The sequence below is a fragment of the Pongo abelii genome, chromosome 2 (assembly GCF_028885655.2).
Source record: "Pongo abelii isolate AG06213 chromosome 2, NHGRI_mPonAbe1-v2.0_pri, whole genome shotgun sequence".
Lineage (NCBI taxonomy): Eukaryota > Metazoa > Chordata > Mammalia > Primates > Hominidae > Pongo > Pongo abelii.
This window is the reverse complement of record NC_085928.1, coordinates 200,562,170-200,587,619: the sequence shown is the minus strand read 5'-3', so window position 1 is coordinate 200,587,619 and position 25,450 is coordinate 200,562,170. Positions and strand designations below refer to the sequence as shown.

Below are 25,450 nucleotides of genomic sequence, written 5' to 3'. Positions count from 1 at the left end.
TGTCAGACTACAAGGGTGATTTTAAAACATTTTTAAAAATTCTTCTCATTCTGCAAATGAGAAGATTTTACAAACTATACCCAGAAAGATAACTTGTGTAACACAACAGTTTACTTGTAGCAAGTATAAAATCATTCCTCTCCAATCCAAATTCTGTGTTCTACTACATTGTCCCAGTAAAATATATATTCCAAATAAATATCTGCACAGACATTCCCACTTGGCACTTTGAATGTAAATAGTACAACAGTACACTCTTCTTCAAAACAGCGGATGAAACAGGCTAAGAATCAAACTCAGGAAAACTGGAACAGACAATGTTAATACTGAGCCAAAAAAGATAACTTTGCATGTGTTCTATATGGTCAAGTCATAAAATTACTATTTTCACCCTTCTCATTTTACAAGTGAAAAAGCTGATATGTGGGTTTGTCCTTGAGGCTGAAAGCAAGCTAAGTGGCATCGCTGCCCATAAGCATGGCACCTGGAAAGAAGAATCCTGGCTGGGCGGGGTGGCTCACGCCTGTAATCCCAGCACTTTGGGAGGCCGAGGCAGGTGGATTACCTGAGCTCAGCAGTTCCCGACTGGGAACTGGGCAACACAGTGAAACCCCATCTCTACTAAAATACAAAAAATTAGCCAGGCATGGTCGTGGGCACCTGTAGTCCCAGCCACTTGGGAGGGTGAGGCAGGAGAATTGCTTGAACCGGGGAGGTGGAGGTTGCAGTGAGCCAAGATCGTGTCACTGCACTCCAGCCTGGGCAACAGAGCAAGACTCCATCTCACCAAAAAAAAAAAAAAAAAGAAGAAGAATCCTGTCCTCAGTTCGCATATAGGTAACAATACATGTCACAAATACATGTCACAAAATATGAAGTTAATCAGTGCCAATCCCATAGAGTTGTTGTTAGGGGTAAATAAGATGATGCACGAAAATGCCACATGGACTCTGACACAGTAAGAACTTAATATGAATATGTTTTAGCTACCATGATGTGGATTATTACAGATGAGAAAATTGAGATCTGGAAAGAGAATCAGCAGATAAAGGAATTATTATGTGTGTTTGATTTTGAGTTTTTATTGCCTTTTACCAGAGCCAAGGGCAGGAAACTCAAAGCTTGGATTTGAGTTATAAAATGTAGAAAGCAGTCTGAGCATGAACTCTCTTCTTAATTAGCAAAGATACATCAGTGAATACCTTTCCACTCAACAGGATGATTGGAATTTAAAGCCCACCATGTATTTAATGGGTCTCTGTACCTTTCAACACCATGTCTTACACTTCCCAGCTGGGGGCTCAGAGAGACTCATTCAATAAAAGTACATCGGGGCCTTCAACTTTCAATTAGGAGCTTTCTAACTTCCCCGCCTTAAGATTTGCAGCCAATATTCCAAGCCAAATTACAAAGTCAAAGGAAAGTGCATCTAGCAAACCTTGTCAGCAACCTCCTCAGCAATTCTCAGGAAACTGCCTGGAGTAAAAGAACACTTATGATCTTCATCACCTGCCAGAGGAAGAGACACAGGCGACAATCCTGCCACTGTGTTTAACAGAGGCATCACCTGCGAAACGCTGGTGCAGTCTCATTCTATCTTAATAATGTGTCAAGCATGTAGATTTTTCTTGAAGGCTGGTAGCGACAAGCAGAAAACAAAAGATTCTGACAGAAAATTGGGTGAAGCAAGCAACAAAAGCTGAGAGCATGAGAAATGGGTTTTGGAGAAATGTCTGGCAGTGAATATGATGGGCTGACAGGAAGAATTCAAGAGGTGGGGGTGCTGAGTGGCTAGGTTTTTAGTGGTCACTCACCTAGAGAACAGTATCTCCTCCCAAGGAAAGAAGCAGGTCTTGGGAAGAGTAAATGCTAAGATAAAATCCTGGTCTAAGTTTCTGAACACTGAAGTCCCCTATAACCCACTGTGCATCTTAGAAAACCACTGCATGTTAGAGCTGGAAGGTGGATTCAAAAATCATCCAGCCCCATGACACATTATACAGATCAGGCTCTGACACCAGAGGGGCTAGGGAATGCCTGAGGTGAAAGACTGGGTTAGTGGCAGAGGCAGGATAAAAGTCTCTCTAATAACCATATCATGAACATTACCTCTGCATATAAAACCAACTGCAAAAATAAGAGTTTATACTGGACTTATATCAATCTTTGTTTCTCTTTTCTCCTGGTATGTCAGGGGTTAAATTTTTATACGTACTTTTATGTTGAGCTTATTGAGTTACTATAATGCTAAGGTTGAGAACATTTGCCTCATACATTTATTGGCAAAGAGAAAACTACAAACCAACTTCTCTGAAATCTAGAACAAAGGAAGCAAAACAAGATAATGTACTTTTCATATGTGAAGAAAACAAACATTCTAGAAAAATCAAATTTAGAAAAATAGATGAAAGATCAGGAAAATAACTCACAGACATTTGAAGAGGGCTTTTAGGAACTGCATGGTATAACTACAACTACACACACAAACATCTTGTGTGTGTGTGTGTGTGTGCACGCACACGCATGTGTGCATATGCCTCCAGGTATATATTCCAGGACAACACTGTTAAGTCCAAGACACTCATCCCTGAGGACTTTTGGACTCCCAGTGCTGCATGTGATTCCCTGCCTGGTGGAAAATGAATAATGAAGATGGTTGCTTAGAAAGATGTAGGCCGGGCGCAGTGGCTCACGCCTGTAATCCCAGCACTTTGGGAGGCCAAGGCAGGCGGATCACGAGGTCAAGTGATCAAGACCAACCTGGCCAACATAGTGAAACCCCATCTCTACTAAAAATACAAAAATTAGCTGGGCATGGTGGCGGGCACCTGTAGTCCCAGCTACTCGGGAGGCTAAGGCAGGAGAATTGCTTGAACCCGGGAGGCAGAGATTGCAGTGAGCCGAGATCGTACCACTGCACTCCAGCCTGGCAACAGAGTGAGACTCCGTCTCAAAAAACAAGAAAGAAAAGAAAGAAAAGAAAAGAAAAGAAAAGAAAAGAAAGAAAAGAAAGAAAGAAAGAAAGAAAGAAAGAAAGAAAGAAAGAAAGAAAGAAAGAAAGAAAGAAAGAAAGAAAGAAAGATGTAAGAGACCTTTTTATCTCCGTATGCTTTGAGGTAGGAAAATGTTTCAAATGCATCATTTAGAAATCATTGCCTTCTTTCTTCCACCACATCCCACTAAAGACTACAAATCCAACACTGTTGACATAATCCATAGTAATGTATAGTTTAGATGGAAGTTTTAGACATATTATATCCTTTGATCCCAGATGTAGAGGCTATTGCCTCATTTTGGGGTTTGAAAGAGAGGTTCAGAGAGTGAATTGGGAAGCTCACAGAGCTATTGGGCAGCAGTTTTTCTGATTCCAGAGTCAGTCCTCTATCCACTGACCTCAGGTTCTCAGGTCTTACTCAGCCCCTTGGTTTTTATTTTGGAGATTTTATATATAATTTCTTCCCTCAAACGCTCCGCCCAATTGGATTCTTCATGTTGACAAACATCTCAAACCATGTTTTCTTTTCCTTTCGTGCTATAGCAAACTCGCTACTGATCCTTTCTTTGAATATAGGAATTCACCTTCAGACAGATCACTTTAAACTTCCTCATAGCTAAATATAGTTCCTGAGATACATCTTGTAGCATACCCTATGGAGAACAAAGACATAAGGTCAGAAGCCCTGATTTCTTGTCCTAATTCTGCCAGTGTGACCACCATTATAACTGCCACCACCATAGGAACTACCAGTACCATTCACTTAATAATGAATGTTTTCTATACACGAGGTATTAAGTGTTTTACATTTATTATCATTTTCACTCTTCATAATGCCTCTTTCGGATAGCTTTATTATTGCCCTCATTTAACAAATGAGGAGCATGAAGCATAGATAAGTTAAAAGATACCCACACAATTACACAGCAGGTAAGTAGGAGACAGGGATTCTAACGCAGATCTATCACTCTCTAGAGTCTAAAATTTAATGCTGACTGTGACCAAGTAACTTTCCTTCTTTGGGATTCAGTTTTATCACGTATAAGAAGGTAAAACCAGATGATCTGTAACCCTGTCCATCTCTATAATATGATGGGTTTATAATCAATGCTAACTTCAAGAGTATTTTCTAGCCTGACTCTGAAAAATATAAATCAAGCCAGTTTTTCAGAGAAAAGAACGGAAGTGGGTGGGCACTCATTAATAGAAAGTGGAACAAAGTGAGTAAGCAAGTGAGACTCTTTCATGAAAAACATGACATCCTTGATTAGCACCTCCCAGCATCGGAAGGCACATATCACAGCCAAGAGGCAGCGGGGCAGATCACATCTGTCTAAATTAGAGAGTGTCATTATATAGTCCTGTTTCCACTGGAGACTCCGAAGCTACCTTCATGCTTAACTTTCCCTCACAACACCCACTTTTAAAAAGCAGAGGAGTCAGAAATGTCAGGCTGTCCTCGAAGGCAGCTCCCTGGGGCATTAGCTGCCTCTGTCTTATTAAGTATAGTCAGGCATGACTCAGCTCCTCCATCAACTGTCTGGGAAGGAGAACATTTCATGCTGGTAGAAAATCACCTTAAGCAGAACAATGGAAGGCATTTAAGGTAGACAATTAGAGTCAGGTTGCTTATTACTCAAAATCAAATCACTCTTTTCCTATTCTAGACAGGAGGGCATAATCACGGCCAATAGGGAAACAGGGCTGCCTTTGCTTAGAACACATCAGAGCCCCCTGTCACCTCCAGTTACAACTATCAGCCACTGAGACACCTCTTCTGTCTGGGTCACAGAGCAAGGTGAACTGTGGGTTATGGCATGTCCTTCAATCAATAAACCCTCAGTGAAAACTTACCACATGTAACAGTTTATGTTAGGCTCCAGTGAGGGATAAAGACACAAGGAAGATATAGACTGTGCTCTCAAAGATCTCACTGTCAAGACTGGGTGGAGAGTCAGGCAAACAATCACAACACAAAGCAAAATGAAGCAAATGCTAAAAGGAAAAAATAAAGATGCAACGTGTCATAGGAGGGCAGAAGGCACTTTTAATTCGGACTTCAAGATGGGTGGCACTCATCGGTGCCTTCACAGAAGAGATGGCATCTGATTTAAGTCTGGAAAAAATGCATAGAATGTGCACTGACTCACCCTGCAAGGGGAGGAGTCCAGGCTGATGTGAGCCATGATGAGTTAGTCCATCAGTCAGCCGGGGTTGGATCACAGGGTGTGGGATGATTTTGCAAAGCATGAGAATGGTAAAGGGTCAATGAGACTAGGGTCAATCAGGGTAAGAACAAACTTTATCCTTGTAGCAACTGAGAGTCACTGATGGTACTTAATGAATAAAGTGACTTTTTTTTTTTTTTTTTTCGGAGTTGGAGTCTCACTCTGTCACCCAGGCTGGAGTGCAGTGATGCAATCTTGGCTCACTGCAACCTCAGCCTTCCGGGTTCAAGCAATTCTCCTACCTCACCCTCCCAAGTAGCTGGGACTACAGGCACACACCACCACGCCCGGCTAATTTTTTCTATTTTAGTAGAGACAGGGTTTCACCCTGTTGCCCAGGCTGGTCTCAAACTCCTGAGCTCGGGCAATCCACCCACCTCGGCCTCCCAAAGTGTTAGGATCACAGGCATGAGCCACCATGCCCAGCCTAAAGTGACACATATTAATGGTAAGTATGAGCAGAAGTAAAAGATAGGCTGGGCAGTATACTTGTGCCCTGAAGCTGTCTGATGGGTCACACACCTGGGCAACTGCACATGTGTCAAGAATGGAATTTCTTTACCCATTTGTTATTAAATGAAGTCAAATGAGACAACTACAGCAAACTGGCTGAGGGGGTGGGGAGATGCAGTGAGGCTAATGGCTTCTGATGTGGTCCTTTTGCTTTACAATTATTAGAGTGGGCACTGTGACTTATCAAGTTGAGAAAGACTGCATTGCCTGGCACGGCTCCTTCTTCATCCCTAATGCCTATCATCATCAAAGATAATACATGAGGCTGTAGAGAGGGAAGCCACTTTGTTATGGTTTGTAGGATGTAATCATCCACAGTCTTTATTGTTACTCTCTTCGGGGCCTCAAAGTATTTTAAGTAACCAGAAACCTCAATGAGTAACAACACTCTGTAGTATAGCACACTATACATCCCTATGGCACTCAGGACATTATTTCATGGGTTATAAATATTTGGATACCTGGATTCTCTCTCCAGCTACTCAAAGGCTCCTTGTTAACAGGGCAATGGTCATTTTCATCTTCCTAGATCCCCACTGTGTCTGAAAAAACCTAGAAGTTCTATAAACATACTGAGTAGACCTAAGAGACTATAGGAGATCCAGTGATGGGCCTGGGAGCAAGATTTTTAAAATAACAAGAAAATTAAAGGTTAGCAAAGACAAGCCACAAATCAGCTATTCAATAAAGAACTCATTTTCAGAATATATAGAGAACTCTGAAAAGTCAAAGAAAAATATCAGGAACTTAATTAAAAAGGGACAAAATATTTTAACAGACACTTCACCAAAGGAGATATATATATGACAAAATGGCCCAAATTATTAGTCATTATATAAATGTAAATTAAAAATCACACAAGATACTACTGCAAAACTATTAGAATGGTTAGCATTTTGAAAAATGGAAAATACCAAGTGTTCATGAAACGTGCGGCAGCTGGACTCTCATTCATTGAAGACGGGAATACAGAATTGAGTATAGCTACCTTGGAAAACAGTTTGGCAGCCTCTTATTAGGTTAAACATACCTAATGACCTTACATATGACCTAGCAATATCAGTCCTAGGTAACAAAAACTTGTGTTGAGACAAAGCCTGTATATAGATGTTTACAGCAGCCTTAATCATAATAGCCAAAAACTTGAAGCAATCACATATCCTACAACTAATGAATGAATAAACAACAGTGGTATATCCATACAATGGAATGTTACTTGGTAACAAGGAATGGACTTCTCATACATATGATAATATGGATGTACCTCAAATGTGTTATGCTAAGTGAAGGAAGCCAGACCAGTACAATTCTATCTATCTGATATTCTGGAAAAGGCAGAATTACAGGAGCAGAAAACGATCAGTGGTTGATAGTGACTGGGTGTGGGGAGACGGCACAGTGGCAGCATGAGAGAAATTTGGGAGGATAATGGGACTTTCTGTACCTAAACTGTAATGGTTGTTACATGGTTGTATGCATTTGTCAAAATTCACAGACGTCTTACACCAAAAAACTCAATTTGACTATATGTAAATAAGAATGAATAAAAATAAAAATAAATTTTAAAAGGTTCAGTTCCTGCCTCTTGTTTAGAGACTTGGCTTTACTTGTAACAACCGGGCAGAGGCAATTATTTAATCATAGCCCCATTCTTCATTGCCATTTCTCACCCATCTCCAAGTAGTCAAATCATACAAATTTTTCAAGGCCTAAATTGAACACTACACTTCTGGATATATAGCTGGCTGCTCTCAGTTTGAAGCAATTTCTCTCACTTTGAAATCACCATAGCTGTTTCTCTGAACCTCTCTTATGATACTAACCACTTCATACCTTGCGTAACTGTTATTTGAGGCTAATTCGCTGCTAGATTGTGAGCTCAAAGAGAGAGCTTTAGTCCTGCTCATCCAGCACAGTGCCCAGCACACAGAGTTTGGTGGATATTTGTTTCTAATGGGGTGGCATGAGTATTGTTTGCACTCACAGTAAAAACAGAGATCAGTAACTACATAGAAAGAAACGTCTATGCTTCTTCAGAACTCTCTGGCATATATACCTTGTTATCTCATACAAAATAATCTCATAGCTGATTTAAAGAATTAAGTGTTATCTATTTATTATATCCTTTCATTCATTCGCTGAGTATTTACTGAGCACCTTCTAAGTGCAAAGGCTTTGCTACACATAAAAGATACAGAGGCAAATAAATCTGCCTGTTGTCATGGCGCTTTCATTCTAGAGAAGGTCACAGACATTAATTAAGTAGTTAAATAAATAATTACACAATTAACAACAATTGCTATTGGAGTGACTACCATGAAAAAGATGTACAGGGTATAAAGTGGATATATTAACAGGGATCTTACTTAGCCTGAGAGGTCACTCATTAGGGCAGGAGATGGGATGTTCCCTGAGAAATCGACTTTTGAGCTGAGTGAAGCAGAATGAAGATGTGAGGGATAAAGTTGAGAGGAGAGTGTGTGAAGGAAGAACTTAGGTGAGAAAGGGAATAGTACATGTGAAGTTCCTGAAGAATCTCAGAAAACTTCATTGCCAGGGGCAAGAAAAACAGTGGAATATGAAGAAGCTGAAGCAACAGGTAGGAATTTGAATATATAAGAGCATATAGGCCACTGTAAGGAACTTAAATTTAATTCTAAGAATAATGGGACACATTCCAGGGTTTTCCACAGAGGAGACACCTGATTTAATTTACCATTTGAAATAGGTAACACTGGTTGCTGTGTGAAGAATGGACTGTAGAGAGTAAAAGTGAAGGAGAAACAGCTAATTATGAAGCTACTGCAGAAAAATTTAAGAATGTGCCGGGCAGGGTGGCTCAGCCTGTAATCCCAGCACTTTGGGAGGCTGAGGTGTGTGGATCACCTGAGGTCAGGAGTTTGAGACCAGCCTGACCAACATGGTGAAACCTTATCTCTACTAAAAATACAAAATTAGCCTGAGTGGTGGCACACGACTGTAATCCCAGCTATGTGCAAGGCTGAGGCAGGAGACTTACTTGAACCTGGGAGGTGGAGGTTGCAGTGAGCCGAGATCGTGCCACTGTACTCCAGCCTGGGCAAAAACAGCGAAACTCCGTCTCAAATAAAAAAAAAAAAAAAAAAAGAAAAAGAAAAGAAAAGTTCAAGAATGAGATGATGTGGCTTGGACTAGGATAATACTTAAGATGGAGAGGAGCAGATAAGAGCCACATGGAAAATGAGCAAAGATAGGTTGATCAAAAATGTAAAGAAATAGAAAGGAAACTTGGTTCAGAGGCTCTTAAATCTCAAACTACAGAATGCTAGCTTGTTAGAGTCAAGAACTAAGCAAATTAACAGACGTGGAAACAGATTCTGAGAGGTTAAGTAGCTTGCCCAAATCACCCAGTAAATTAGCAACAGAACTGAACTGCAGCCTCAACATCTTTTATCCTCCTTATGTTATTCCTCATTTTTACTTTTTTTAGAACCTAACTTTGACCTCCACTTTGTTTTTCATTTTTAAAACACAGTATTGGTGCCATCTATGAGTCATGGTGAATAGCGGGGACCCTGAAACAATTAGACACATGAGACACAAACGAGCATGAAGAAAGGAACAGGGACTATTTGTTCTTTATCATATCCTAATGCCTATCAAATACCTGGCTCATGGAAATACCTCAAACAATGGCTGTTGAATGAATAAAGTTTCTTTTCCCATATTCTTTGGCAAATATATTGAAAAATACAATAGAAAAATAATACAAGTTTCAACTGATTTAGAGTCATCAAGACCAGGGAAGGTGGCAGAAAATCACAGGACCATAAACTGGTTGTCAAGCAACTGGTTTTGAAAAATATGCTACTATCTGCTTTTGAATTCTTAAACAATCGACACATAACTAAACATCTGGATTTTGTGAAAACTCCGCTGGGCAAGGGTTTGCTCACATTTGGAAATATGGATTCTTGTAGGCAAGCAACCAGCTTCAAATGTAAAAAGTCTCAGTCCTAATCTCATAATACAGAGCACCAACTGGTGCTTACCTATCTGCCAAGTGTGTGGTTTCTAGGCACATTTGACTGAGCTTCTGCTTCCTTATTTGCTTTTACTGGTTACAGAAAACTTTAGATTCATTCTCTCACTGGATCTCCAAAACAGCTCTGTGGGGCGCGCGGGGCTGATATTATCAGCTTCATTTTATGGATAAGGACACTGAGAGTCATACGGAAGCCAGGGTTTGACTTGAGTCCAGGTTTTTCTTCTCTGCATTATACACTGTGAATTACCCAGGGCATGTTCTGATCCAGAACATTTTCTGAGCTCCCATAGCACTGAGATTTATATTTGTTACACTAACAAAAAAGGAAACACTCAAATGCCCCTTTACTGAATCAGAGATTAAAGGGCTGAGTCCTCTGAAGACCTCTGAATTCACAATGACCTCTTCTGCTGTTTCTTTTTTAAAAACCACTTTACTGAGGTATGATTGACATACAAAAAGCTGTATATATTTGACGTGCACGGCCAAGAAACCATCATCACAATCTATGCCATAAACATACACATAACCTCTAAAAGTTTCCTCCTGCCCTATTTATGTATTCATTTATGTATTAATTATTTTAGTGATAAGAACACTTTACATAACATTTAATTTCTTAGCGAGTTCTTAAGTATACAATACAGAATTGTTAACCATAGGCACTAAGCTATACAGTAGATTTCTAGGACTTACCTTGCGTAACTGAAACTTTGCACCCTTTGATTAATACCTCTCCATTTCTCCCCCTTCTCAGCCTCTGGCAACCACCATTCTACTCCCTGCTTCTATGAGTTTGACTATTTTAGATTCCTCATATAAATAGCATCATGTAGTGTTTGTCCTTCTGTGCCTGGCTTATTTAACTTAGCATAATGTCCTCCAGGTCCATGCATCTGGCAAGATTTCCTCCTTTCTTAGGGCTGACTGATACTCAACTGTATGATATAATGCATTCTCTTTATCCATTCTGGAAAAACACTATGGAAGTTTTGCCAAATAATTAAAAAGAGAGTCGCATTTCATCCAGCAGACCCACTTCTTGATAGATATTCATTGGAGTTGAAATCAGTGAAGCATGAGAGTTGAACATGAGATACACAAGAGCTGAAATCAGTTGAACATGAGATACTCACAGGAGATGTTCTCAGTTGAATATGAGAATGCAAATACCTCAAATAGGTATATACTTCAAAATGCTTCAAAAAGACATTTACAATGGCACAGTTACGTTGGAACATAGTTGGCAGTTCTTCAAAATGTTAAGCGTAGAGTTGCCATGATCCAGTAATTCAACTTACAGCTATATACCCAAGAAAAATGAAAACATATGTCCACACAAAAACTTGTACACATATGTTCATAGCAGCATTATTCATGATAGTCAAAATTTGGAAACCACACACAGGTGCATCAGGGATAAATAATATTTATCAATTATGATTCAATGATGAATATTATTCATCACTAAAAAATGATGTAGTGATACATGCTATATCACAGCTGTACCTTGAAAACATTGCATTAAGTGAAAACTAAATCAATCACAAAATGCCACATATAATATCATCCCACTTACATGAAATATCCAGAATAGGCAAATCTATAGAGATAGGAAGTAGCCTTCTGGTTGCCCAGGGCTTGGGTGGGGGAGAATGGGTTGTAGATTGGCTGCTAATCCTCAGGGCTTCCTTTTGGGGTGACGAAATGTTCTAAAATTAGATTGTTGTGATGGCTGCATGACTAATATGTCTGGTTTTATTTCTTGAATACAAGGAATCTTTAGAAAAAATATAAAATAAAAGATGTCCTTGGTAATAAAAAGGTAGGAATCCCTTGGGTCTGCCAGGAAAAAGAATAATGGGCTTGGGAACAGAGGACAAAACCTTGAGTCCTGGTTCTTCTACTTCCTATATGCAAAACTACGTCTAAACCACCTAATCTCTCCGGGCCTCTATTTCCTTATTTGTGAAGTGACAATAATAATATATTTTACAATGCTATTCTAAGATCAAATAATATGAGCATTTTAATACTGTAAATACTGTATGATATCATTCATCCCTGTAATGGTTAGTGAATATAATGGTAATGTGAACTGTATCTAGCACACAGTGTAAGCCCAATACAACATACGTTTATTGCATAGAGAAATGAAGAAACGCTGATGGTTGAAGGAAGAAGTACTAATTTAACACATGCATAACCATGCCTGCAGATACTGAAATGTTGATAACTAGTTTACTATACTCTGTAGTACTGAGCTCTTAAAAACAAAACCAGAAACAAACAAAACAGAAAGCTGCCTGTAACAGAGATATGTTTAAATGAGTAGATAAAGTTGGTAAGAATCAGGGTGTATAGACGGGTTTAGGGCTAAGTATCTGATATGGTTTGGCCGTGTCCCCACCCAAATATCACCTTGAATTGTAGCTCCCATACTCCCCACATATCATGGGAGGGACCTAGTGTGAGGTAATTGAATCACAGGTGCGGGTTTTTCCCATGCTGTTGTTGTGATAGTGAGTCTCATGAGATCTGATGGTTTTATAAAGGGCAGTTCCCCTGCACATGCTCTCTGGCCTGCTGCCATGTAGGATATGCCTTTGCTCCTCCTTTTCTACCTTCCTCCATGATTTTGAGGCCTTCCCAACCATGTGGAGCTGTGAGTCCATTAAACCTCTTTTGCTTTATCAATTACCCAGTCTTGGGTATGTCTTTATTAGCAACTTGGGAACAGACTAATACAGTATCCAATATTAGTAGACTGATGGAGGAAAGTGGGGAGTTGCTAATTTCAAATTCCAAGTATTTGGTTAGCTAATGCTCATTTTCTTGACATGATATGCTAATGAATACACAAACACAAGCCATGGTTATCATGTAGGAAAATCTACGGTAATATCTATTTTCCCTCACAAAACTTCTGATTTAGTATTCTACTGAGGTCATTTCATGAATATTGAAGTTACCTCTGTGCTAGAGAAGTTATTAACATACCAATTTACAGATAGAAACAAAGAGCCAAGGCTTAAACTATCATGCCTGTCACAATTGCCTCTTGCTTGCTATCCCGAGGGATACAACAGCTCAGATCTATATACTTTCTTACTTCTAAAAATTAAGTTACCCTTTACTTCCAATTATAAATTTAATTAGATTGAAATACAGTCAGACAATAAGTAATTTCATTTTTGAATTATTTTTCATTTCAACTTTCATTTTAGATATGGGGGTACATATGCAGGTTAATAACATGGGAATACTGCATAATGCTGAAGTTTGGGGTATAGATACCCGATATGTAGTTTTTCAACCTGTGTCCTCCTCCCACCTCCCTCTGGTAGTTCTCTGCAGAGTCTATTGTTCCCGTGTTTATGCCCATGTGTGCCCAATGCTTAGCTCCCTTTGCAGAAACACTGATGCAGTTGGAGGCCATAATCCTAAATTAATTAATGTAGTAACAGAAAATAAAGTTATTTTAAAAGGGGCAGAAATAAACCCAAACATAATTCCACTTTTCAAAGATAATCACTGTTAAGAGTTGGGTGTAGGCTGGACATGGTGGCTCACACCTGTAATCTCAGTACTTTGGTAGGCCAACACAAGAAGATCACTCAGGAGGATCTCCTGAGGCCAGGAATTCAAGACCAGCCTGGGCAACATAGCGAGACCACATCTCCGCAAAAAAATTAAAATATTAGCTGAGCCTGGTGGCATGCCCTTATAGTCCCAGCTACTTGGAAGGCTGAGAGGCAAGAGAACCTCTTGAGCACAGGAATTTGAGGCTTCAGTGAGCACTCTAGCCTAGGTAACAGAGCAAGATCCTGCGGGGGGAGGTGGGGGGGAAAGGCATGTATCTTCTGCCAGAAAGGCTTTCCACATTCTTACACATGCATGACCAGAGTGGCGTGCTGGTAAACAGCCAGGGAGTGATGATGACAAAGCTAATTTCTAGCATCGGTTTACCAATTTTCATGTGGTAAAAACTCTTACCAAAGCCAACTTCAAATGACTAATTTGACAAATGGCTCAAAAGCTTCCTAAAAATTGAATAGTTGGTTCTTACAAGCCCATACCACCTAGCTCCAGCAAACAACTGCCACAGTTGGTAAAGGTTTCACACTAGTTCTGCTACATGGTATCTGTTTTTATACAGAAACATCTATCATAAACAAATCCATCATATTCCATTGTATTGATATATACATATATAGAGAGAGATTTAAGCTCCCTTTATCATGAATATTTATATTGTTTCCAATGTTACTTATTTTAACAATCCTATGAAAAACATAGTTTTTGAGTATGTCTTGATGCATTTCTCTGATTATTTTCTTAGAATATAGCATGTATGGTTCATTACAAGATTAAAGGGAGGCATTTTGGTGGTATCTTTGAAACAAATAGCCCAGGTCCCCTCCACAAAGCCTATTCCAGGTGAGCTCTCAACCACTGTGTGTGAGAGACCAGCATATCTGGTCATTAGATCACGAGATCCTGACCAATGCTAGGCTGGATTGTTCTTTAATCTCTGCCAGACTGATGAATGAAAAAAAAATGGCATCTCATGTTGGTTTAGTTTGAATCTGTTTTCTCACTCATGAACTTGAGCTTCTTTTTAGACTGATCAATTTGTGTTGATCTGTTTTTGACTGCCTGAAATGCTAGTTTCAAATCTTTGCCAATTTTTCCATTAAAATGTGTGTGTGTGTGTGTGTGTGTGTGTGTGTGTGTGTGTGTATATATATAATAGCTCCTTGTATTCTGATGACATGAACCCTTTGCCATATACTTATGTTTTCCCAATTTTTCATTTGTCCTTTAACTTATAATATTCTGTGCTATACTAATTTTTAAAAGCTTTATGTAGTCAATTATGTCAAACTTTCTTTGCTGACCCTTACCTTTGATGACATATCTACAAATGTATCCATCCCAACATTATAATAAATGTTTGCATGTATTTTTTTACTATTCTTAGGGTTTATTTTTTACATTTAAATATTTAATTCAACTGTGATTTGTTTTGAGGTAAAGTACAAGGTAGGAATTTAACTATTTTTTTTTCTAAAAATTATCCAAATGTCCTCGCATATAAATGTATCTTCTTCCTCTGACTCTGGATGTTACCCCGGGCAGCCGCCAGCTGCAGAGCTGGCTTCCTTTCTTTTCTGGATTCCTGTTTTCACTTCAATTTTGGCCTCTAAGGATTTCTTACCAACTCAGCAATTCATTTTAAATGACATTTATTTTTAAATGCAGCATTTCTAGCTGCTTTACAGCACAAGGGGTGTTTAGACGACCTTGTCCGCCATACTGGGAAAAACAGAAATCTTTTCCAATCTTATTCCTACATAGCAGCTCACACGATCATTTAATACCTTAGCTAGATAATGTAAGGGTCCTGCCCAAATCCTTTCAATGGCCTTTTATTGCGGTTAAAGTAAATGTAACAACACCCTCAGTATGTGCTACACTCTGCCTACCGCTTCCTCTTCGTCGTCGCATGTTTCTTTCCCCATAGTTCTCAAAGCTCCTGCAACCCAGGGCCTACATCTCATGCCACTGCCTTTGAAGGTGGCTCTTTCTCATCCCTCAATTCTCAATTAAATAGCATATTCTTTAATAGATTTTCCTTAACTATGGGATAAGGAAAGGAATATCCCATTACTTTCCATCAATATAATGCCTTATTTATAATTATAGAGAACTTCTTATAAAAACATGTTTACTTACTTATTTTCTTCAAGTAAGAAAAGACTTGAAGCCATCCCCAAGACTGTGAATTCCATGAGGGCAAAGATAATTTTTGTTTTGGTTACCAGTACAGGCAAGCACAGTGTCCAGCACATACTCACACACTACAGATGAATAAATGAATGAATACATGCACAATGTCTTCATCTTTACCTACTGTATGTACAAGGGTCTGCACATAACAGGTGCCCAGGAGACATATGCTGAACTGGGTTTCACATCTAATGATAAAGGACCAACCTCCCTAAATGTGGAGGTTATACAGACTTTGACCTGTTTCTATTAAATCACAAAGGTACATATTTAAAATAGGAGGATAATACTTTATCATCCTTTTGTGACAAAAATATTCCATGTTTTGAAATGAATAATCAGTCTGTTAAAAAAAAAAACGGCAAAACTCATTTCCCTAGGACTGAAGAGGCTTTATGTATTAAATCTGCTGGGATTTCAGTTCTGGAGAGTTTGCAGTAAGTGAAATAGCTTACCTATGTATGAATATGGATTGGTTAAAATGCCCCCAGCCCATACTTTTGTGTACTTGCTGAGCCCAAGTGACAGTTATTCTAGCTGTTTTGTTGCCATACACACAAAAAAGTGATCGTTTCCGAGAAAGATAAAACATTCCAGCTCCACCAGAAATAAAATAGAACTTGGAGTGAGACCACAATCAAATTTCACAATTCACATCCAATCACTGCCAAAGACTAGCAGAAAAGAACTGGCATTTGTAAACTGAAAAGAACTTTCTAGAACTCTACACTGCTGAGTACCCAAAAAAATCTTTGAGCCACATGTAAACATCCTTGACTGAGTCCCTTAACACCTAAGTAGAGGGACAGAGCCTGCGGTCAGTCATTGGAAAAGGAGCAAAAGCTAGGGAGTTAGAGTTAGTATCTCTGAGTTAGCTACAGGGGAAGCCATATGAATAATGCCAAAGCAACCTTGCAGAATACTAAAGTTAACAGCTTCCCACTGCACTCAAACCCACTGCATCTGTACCAAGCCACCTTTCCTTCATCCATCTGCAATCTTATTCCTGTATAGAACTGCTTTCCTTTGAGAAAATTTGTATAAACTTGGAAAGATGTACATTATCTAAATATACACAATTGAAATGTACGGTATATGTTTCAGGAAGACTGAAGCAAATCATCTTGAAATTTTATTTGCAACACGAAAAATCACATACTAGATTCTGTTTTGGTAACTGGTTAAGCATTTCTTTTCCAATATGTGTGTTCCATATCATCAATTATTGACAGATTTGGTTGGCATGTTTAAAAATGAAGTTTTAATTACAAATAACTCAGTGGCAGCATGGTGTATTTTAAATTACAGTGCATCTTAAAGTCAAACAGCAATACAAATTTTACCACTTACTTCTATAGTGATATTAGGTAAGTTAATTCAATTTTTTGAATTTGGAGTCCCTCACTTGTAATGATAGAAGAAAACATGTATTTCTGAATTATGAGGCTTTTCAGAAATGAATATATTATATGAATATAATCCTTGATTCAAAGAATGTGACTTTCCTCACCTTCCTTCCTTTCTATTACATACCTACCCACCACTATATAGTAATTACCAATTTACAGAGAATTAAAATAAAATAGATTTAAAGCCGTGTTTAGCTTAACATGGTCTTCTTTTAGTGATTAAAAACCCAATACTGTAAAATGCTTCATGGCTATTATTATAGTCATCAATTATTACTGCATTATAAATGAGAGGAAGAACCCTTTTTAAAAACAGGATATTTAGAGTAATAAAGGTGAGAGAACTAAAATTTTGCTTTAATAAAACAACCAGGAAAAAAGACCCTGTCTTTACTTTCTTCCTGAAATTCCCCTTAGCATTTCACTAAGAATACTGCATGCAGCGGGAGGGAGAAAGTCCTCCAACACTTCCGATTACTAATTACTCCATTCACAATTTCCATGATTTCAATCAACCTCCAAGTAAAGCTACACCCTCCTCTTAGACTTGAATATAGATTGGTTGGGTTTCTACTGTGCCTCAAGAAATACACTGCTACTAGCAAAAACATTTCACAGCTCAGTGTCAATTGCAAACAACAGCAGATTGTTTCTGCCTTAGAACGTATAAACTTGCAAAAGGGGGTCCAGAGTCTTACAGTTTTGCCCACCATCTCTTCTTCCTTCATTATCCTGAAGGGCATGCAAAGCTTTAAGTCTCCACCATCTCTGCTGTACACTTTTTTTCAGAATAAAAGTATCCTGATTAACAAAGCATTAACCCTGGAGATGCTGACCACTCTCATGGCTGTAGCGGCACTAGATGTAAGGAAACTTCTGGAATATTTAAGGTTTTTATTTTCTCTCACCATTTTAATATACTAGGAAGGAGGGAAAGAGTACGAATGTAAAACAAACAAACAAAAAAACCTAGAAAACATTAACTGTTCAAAAAGGAAACCATTCAATGCAAAGCTCAGGAAAAAAAGGGGGAAGTATTTAAATGTGGTATTAAAAATGGTTTAGTTTCTTTGGTAATCTGAAAAAAGTATATAGCTGGGTTTACATCAAATCCGGGAAATCCGTGTAGGAATACTTTATCTCTATTTTTCTCTTTGCATTTTATGCCTCTCTCTCTCTTTTTCCTACTGTCCTTTTTCAAAAAAAGGTCTCTCTCTCTTCCTCTCTCCCTCATTATTCCTCTTTTCTCTCCTTCTTCTCTTTTTTCTTATTTTCGTTTACCTTGAGTGGACACCAGAAAATGATGAAAAGACATGTAGAAGCAAGCCGTGAATGTCAAAATATCTGTCATATAAGAAATTCAGTTTTCCCTAGATGACCAGATAAATTTAAAAATTCAAAAAACATTGAAAATATAAGAATAAAATTAATGTTTTTGCTCTAAAAATCAAATATCAGTCCATTAAGCAATTTTGGGACAGTCTGAAGTCCCAAACGATCTAGAGAAGGATATGCCATTCAGGTTAACTCAGGTGCATCAATTTAAAGATAGTAGGTTTTTGCATCTGATCATCAGATAAATCTATGGCAAACAGTTAAAGATTTCTCCCTCTTGAAAAAAAGGGCAAACAAAACTACAGTAAATAATGATTAATAATGGTTGGTATCCACTTGGGAACAATAATTTGTATATCTGTTTGCCTTAAAGCAGATGTGTCCAATCTTCCGGCTCTCCTGTGCCACTTTGGAAGAAGAATTGTCTTGGGCCACACATAAAATAAGCTAACACTAACAATAACTGATGATCTAAAAATGAAAATCACAAAAAGTCCATAATGTTTTAAGAAAGTTTCAAAATTTGTGTTGGGCCATATTCAAAGCCGTTTTGGGCTTCATGTGGCCCGTGGGCCACGGGTTGGACAAGCTTGCTTTAAAGTGATAACAGAGTGAATCTAAAGTGTTCTCATTCCAAAAATGGTAACGGTGTTAGGTAATACATATGTTAATTAGCTAGATTTAGTCATTCTACAATGTATAAATACTTCAAAATATCATTTTACATATGATAAATACAATTTAATCTCTCATCTAGTAATAATAATAAAGGTCTATATTTCGACTATAGTTGTACTTATCTTTGAGAAAGAGAGAGACAGGGTCTTGTTCTGTCACCCAGGCTGGAGTGCAGTGGCGTGATTACAGCTCATTTTAGCCTTTACCCGCTGGTCTCAAGTGATCCTCCCACCTCAGCCTCCTGATTAGCTGGGACTACAGGTGTGCATCACCATACTCAGCTATTTTTTAAATTTTTTTTTGTGGAGTCAGGGTCTTATTATTTTGTGCAGGCTGGTCTCAAACTTCTGGCCTCAAGCAATCTCCCCACCTCAGCTTCCCAAAGTACGGGGATTATAGGCATGCGCCACAGTGCCTGGCCCATGGTTATACTTCTTATGCAAGTGTAAGTAATTAGGAAAAAATAAAACCCACCATAATAAATTAATAAAAAGTGATATTTAACAGAAAAAATCACAGAGATAAAAAATCATGATACATGTGCCTGCTTTCTTTTTCTTTCCTCTTGAGTATCTACACGTATGCAGTAGGTCTCGGAGAAGGTTCCACTGAAGAAACGTAATTGGTAAATAGACAAAATTGGTCAGTCTTGCTAGCATTGGGTGGCAAGCCCAAATCTCAAAGAGACCATAACATTTTCTTATATAAGTGAAGGGGGAAATGCAAACACCAGTATCTTGGTGTACATATCAAAGTGAACACTACTATAAACCTTAAAGAGCACTTTAAAAAAAATATGAAAGTAGCCTGTAATTCCAGCACTTTGGGAGGCTGAGGCGGGCAGATCACCTGAGGTCAGGAGTTTGAGACCAACCCGACCAACATGGAGAAACCCCATCTCTACAAAAAAATACAGAATTAGTTGGGCATGGTGGCACATGCCTGTAATCCCAGCTACTCGGGAGGATGAAGCAGGAGAATCACTTGAACCTGGGAGGTGGAGGTTGAGGTGAGCTGAGATCGCACCATTGCACTCCAGCCTGGCAACAAGAGCGAAGCTCCATCTCAAAAAATAAATAAATAAATAAATATGAACGTATCTCAGAAGTAAAAAAAAAATGGGCTGATGGATAAGAGCCTTAAACTATTTCAGACCCTACAAACACTGTAGAAAAGTGCTACTTATCTCCTAGTAATGTACAGCTATACCAAGTATTTTGGTTCCTGTGATAGAAGGAGAAATGAATGTCATAAAACACAAAGCATATGGTCTAGGTTGCTGAGGAAGTGATTATTTTCTTTATTTTCTCTCATTGTCTTAGTCGTCTTGCATTTTCATTGTTCCTACTGTCTCTAAAACACGGAAAGGCAAAGCCAGACAATTTTGTACATCAGCTTTTATAGGTCTGGATAGCAGGTACTTGAAGGTGACTGAGGTTCCCAAATTATTTGTTAAATGTATCCCTTTTCTCACTGTTCCTCAAAAATAAATGAGAGATGGCAGCACTCAGTGGGTTTAAAAATAAAGCAATCATTGTGTTGTTATCCTGGGTGCGTATATATTTTATTTTCTAAAAATTTAATCAGTTAAACAGAAAAGAAACTTTTTAAATGGTGAAAGAAAAATTGGTAGAAACAGGTCTTGGTAGTGAGTCACTGCTAAGGTGGCAATCTGGTCCCTAAAATATGGTAGAAATGAATATTCAGGGTTGGGGGAGTGAGGGAAAGGATAGCAAAAACAAAGGTAATTCAAAGGGTGGAATAAATTCTTGTAAAACAAACATTTTTTTTCCTACAATGATATGCAGGAGTTCCTGCAAAAATACTGGTTTCCCTTAACTAACACAGCCATGTGAAAAAGAATCAGGTCATTTTTCTAAACTTAGAATTATCACTGTGATACAAGAACCTGTGTATTTGCAAACTCAGTATCAAGCCAATTATGTGGTACTTAAATTTCTTTTCAATCAGGCTACAGTAAATCCACCCTTGGGAAATATAAGTAACTAAAATATAAGTGTGTTTCAAGCTATAAACACAGCTAAAAAATAAAAAAAGTGAAGAGATCTGCTTCCGAGAGGCATCATTTAAACAACAACAGGGTGAAATTCTGTAATTCCAATGACCTTTAGGACTAAGAATAAAATAAAACAGTATTCTTCATACATTTTCCAAATGTTTGGACTAAATTACACAGAAATGAAACGTGTTCAGGATGACCAGCCATGGGCAACTGGGACAGGACACAATGTCACAAGTATATCTGAGTATGGAGTTATTAAAGCAAGGATATTCAAATAAAATGAGGCCACTGGGGCCGGCAACAAATTGAATTCTTACCAAAAGTTGAAAGAACCGTCACACAGAATTAATAATAGTATATGTCCTTGCAAAAATAAGACAGAATTTAAAAAAAGGAAAAGAAACCTAGCCAACTATAACCAAAATACATTAAATGTGGACATTCTCTTTACCTGAAGTAATTCCCATCCTGCATAATTTGTTCCCAACCTATCCCTCCAGCTTGGCTTCTAAATGCCTTCGCACTGTCTTTTGAGTTGCCCTGAACTATTTCATTCCCAAATAAGAGGTGCATTTCTTCCTACGAAGGAGCAATGACTAAGTCTTCCCCAATATCTCCTGACAGGATTGGTAACTTTCTCTGCTCTCACGGAATTCTATTTGGTAATTATTTTCTCTTCCTTCTCTCAAACTTTACTGTATTACTCTTAAAATAAGAAATTCCTCTTACTAACCCTGGATTCTACGATATAAAATGGTCAAATGCATGATCTTTAGAATAATGATCAATAGCATCATTTAGAATAATGATCAATAATGATCTAATAACAATGTTAACATTGCTATTAGAAAGAATTTAAGCAGCTAATAGGAGTATACCCTGTGTGTGTCCATGATGCATAGTGTTCCTTCATAAAAAACAAGAAACTGGAATTGATTGGGATCTGCTGCTATTGTTTATTAATGGTTTGGCTGGTTGGCTTGGTTTATAAATAAGGATGCAGTGTTAAAAAGCGATGAGATGACCTCTTTACTGTCATCGAACAAGTCACAGAGTAAAACAGAACTTAAATCTCTCAATTACTAGGAAACCACAGTGTTTTTCACTGTTTATTTATTTTGCATTGTATAATTCACTCCCATCATTGGATAGATGATTTCCATACTCTATCAATTTTGTAAAATATAACGGAAAAGGAATCAGAGGATCTTACTTCTAGTAGCAGAGCACAGTCCTAAAGAAAGGCAATATAGTACGGAAAAAAAAAAAAAAAAAGAGCACTGTTTCTGGAGTCAAGGCAGCCTGGCTCTATCAGGCATGCCATCGTGAGCACTTGGGCTACCTCCCTGGAACTTCATTTCCTAAATTATCAAACAGGTAGAAGAGTCTCTAGCCCCTACCTCTACACGACGGTTCCTGTGAAGTTAACGATAATGTGTGTGAAATCCAGCCCCGCACCTGGCACACAGTCAACTGTTGACTTTGAAATAAAATCTTTTTCAAAGATCCGTGTGTGTGCCTGCATTTTGGGGTGGCAGTGTACTCTCTTTTTCATGTGATTTGTGCAGCAAATAATTCTGATATGGTAATATTTTTTAAATTCACTATATTCTATATGGTACTATTTTTATTACCTCCTCAACTTGGGATCACAGGTTCCAAAATTTATTTCTACTCCAAAGGCAGCTTTTAACAGTTCAGCTTCCTGACACACTGCCAATGAGGCACAGCAAAAGAGATGTGTATTGAGCTGAAGTTTCCATTTCGAAGTCTTACAAACAGAACTTCTTCGAGTTTATTAGTGAAAATATTTAATACCATAATAAGCAAAAAAAGGAATATTGGGTTTGAATTTTGGATTACAATCATTTTCCTCCTGAAGAAAATGTTTCAGTGGTGTGAGGGGGCAGGATAAGTGTGTAAGGATACGCCTTACCTACAAAGCATAGAAACCTATCACAGAGTGGTTCTTCAACAGTTTGCAAAATGATTACCTGTGATCCCTTAGATCTTAATCTTTTTTCTAAGTAATTTGTATTCTAATAGGTCCCAACTGGAGCATATTTAGTAAAAATAATATGGACGTCAGGAATCCAGAAACTCGTTGAAGTCACAAGCATGCTAAGTACAGCTGTGTGACTTTGAGTAATATATTTAAACATTTTGATCCTAACTTGTCTTATCCAACAAAGGTAGTTACAACAGCTCTGACTAACCCATGGTTTGGGTGTGAGACTGACGTTGAATATGTACAATGCAAACTGCTTTTTTAAGCAAAGGGAGCTTTATTATTATTACTATAACTAGCACATTATAATTATGGAATCGCTATTATAATTATCCAAGCTTTAATTCCTTAAAGGGAAATAAAGCTTTCTTAAAAAATCATTTGCTGTTATCATCACCTAAGATGAAAATGTTGCTCCCCCATTCCTGAGGGGATAAGGGGATCACAGTGCTGCTACCAGAAAAATCATGATCGGAAGTCAGAATCGTATGACTTCAAGGCCAGTTCACTGCACATGAAAACACATTGCATGGCGCTAAGTTCTTATGCTTCTATGGTTTCTTTTTTATATTTGAGGATTCTCTTAAAAGGCCCACATGGAAGGACTCAGAACAAAATAAATGTCTTACTAATATGATACGCATGTAGATTGCTTTAGGGTATTCAGAACATTTCTGCTTTGTTCCTCACATCAACCTGTGTTTCCGTTGAGATGGGAACCTGAGCACAGGGAGAGCCTCATGAAAGACCAACAAGTCTGTCAGCATCCACAGATGCCTTGTAAAAGGCAATACTTTCATGTGCAGAGAGGTTGGTTGATCCCTCAAGATGCGCAATGATTTCTTTCTTCCCCCACTAGCCCAGAGCCAGTTGCTCTTTTCGTTTTTGTCAACAACATGTCCTTTTTGTTCCTCTCCCTCCAACTAGGAAGTGGCATCACTGTCAGACACAATACACCTCTTCATAAGGAAGGCAAATGAGTATGTGCCAGATGGGCTGAGGGGATTACAACATGTTTCCTGCTCCCACGGTGACGCAATGTGGCTGGTATGAGAACTTATCTTATTCAAGAAGTTAGCTTCCCCTGGCAGAATTATGAGTCACAGTTCCTGGGTAGAAAGCTCTCTTACCAAAAGCACTTGAGGTGGGGGCTGGGGACTCCTTGGATGGATTACAGTAAAGGTCATTCAGAAAAGTAACATGGTCAGGACCGCTGGGAAGGCACCAGCACTCACTAGCTTCTGGAACCTCCATGATCCTTCAGCAATGGTAACACAGTCACCTGTCCCTCTTCCTTCAGGGTGAGGGAGGACATAAAACCACATAAGGAATTACTGGCATGAACCCAAACAGGTTCCATTATAAAACTGGACAGTTTGGGGGCAGGGGAAGGGATGTAAAGTAAAGGGACGTGTATTCAACCATTTGACACCTACGTATTGAGCATCTGCTATGTGTCTGTGTGTCAATATTATTCTGAGTGTTTGGATAACAAACAAAAGTTCCTGAACAAGTTCCTGCCCTGAGGCAGCTTAAAATCCAAGACAGAGGGAGGGAAGGAGGAAGGAAAAGAGATGGAGAGAAAGGAAAGAAGGGAGGCAGAAAAGGAGGAAGGACAGGGAGTTCAGGGAGAAAAAGAGGAAGGAAAAGGAGGAGGAAACAAGAGAAGAGGAAGAGGGAGGAGGAGGAGAGAAGAGAAAGAAGGTTAATATAATATCAGGGAATGTGAGTGTTACGAAGAAAACTAAAACAGGATGGAGGGAGAGAGAGTGACCGGTAGGGACTTTTAGTTAAGATGGTCAGGGAAGCCTCTGTGAGCAGATAGCATTCAAACATAGAACTAAAGCATTCAAACATAGAACTAAATCAAATAAGAACAAACTAAAATCAAGAATTATATTTAACATATTTGAAAATCAGGACATCAAGAAACTCGCCTATCAAATGGGACACCTAACCAAGCAGGACAGATGCTGGACTGAACAGCCAGGGAGCTGTCTCCTAGTGCATCCCAGCTGAATAACATCCCCGGTTATCTACAGCCATTCCTCTGTGAAGCCCCAAAAGGCCAACAAGGCTAGAAGTTACCGCTAGTTTCAGCACTGAGCTGTACTCTGTCCTACTTATACCACTCCTTTAGTACTATTTTTGGTTTCTAATACAATGTTTTATGTGGCATAGAAAAGCTGAAACGCACCCAGAAAAGATGATCAGGATGGTAGGAGAGCTCAAATCCATGTCATATGAAAAACAGTTGAAGGCATATATTGCAGAACACTGAGGTCATGGTTATATGGTAGCTAACTTAACATTTCAGAAGCCCTCTCACAAAGAAAAGGAATTAAAGCAATGATATGTAAAGTATGGTTTATGGTGTTCAGGGGAATTTTACATGAAAAGCTTTCTAAAATGAGGACCTCTAGGTTCCCTTCATTACAACT

At 38.6% G+C, this 25,450-nt stretch overlaps 1 protein-coding gene across 11 annotated transcripts in view; it reads right to left on the bottom strand.

Moving 5' to 3' along the window:
• IL1RAP (interleukin 1 receptor accessory protein) overlaps nucleotides 1-25,450 on the bottom strand; it is a 145,833-nt gene that overhangs the window by 69,217 nt on the left and 51,166 nt on the right.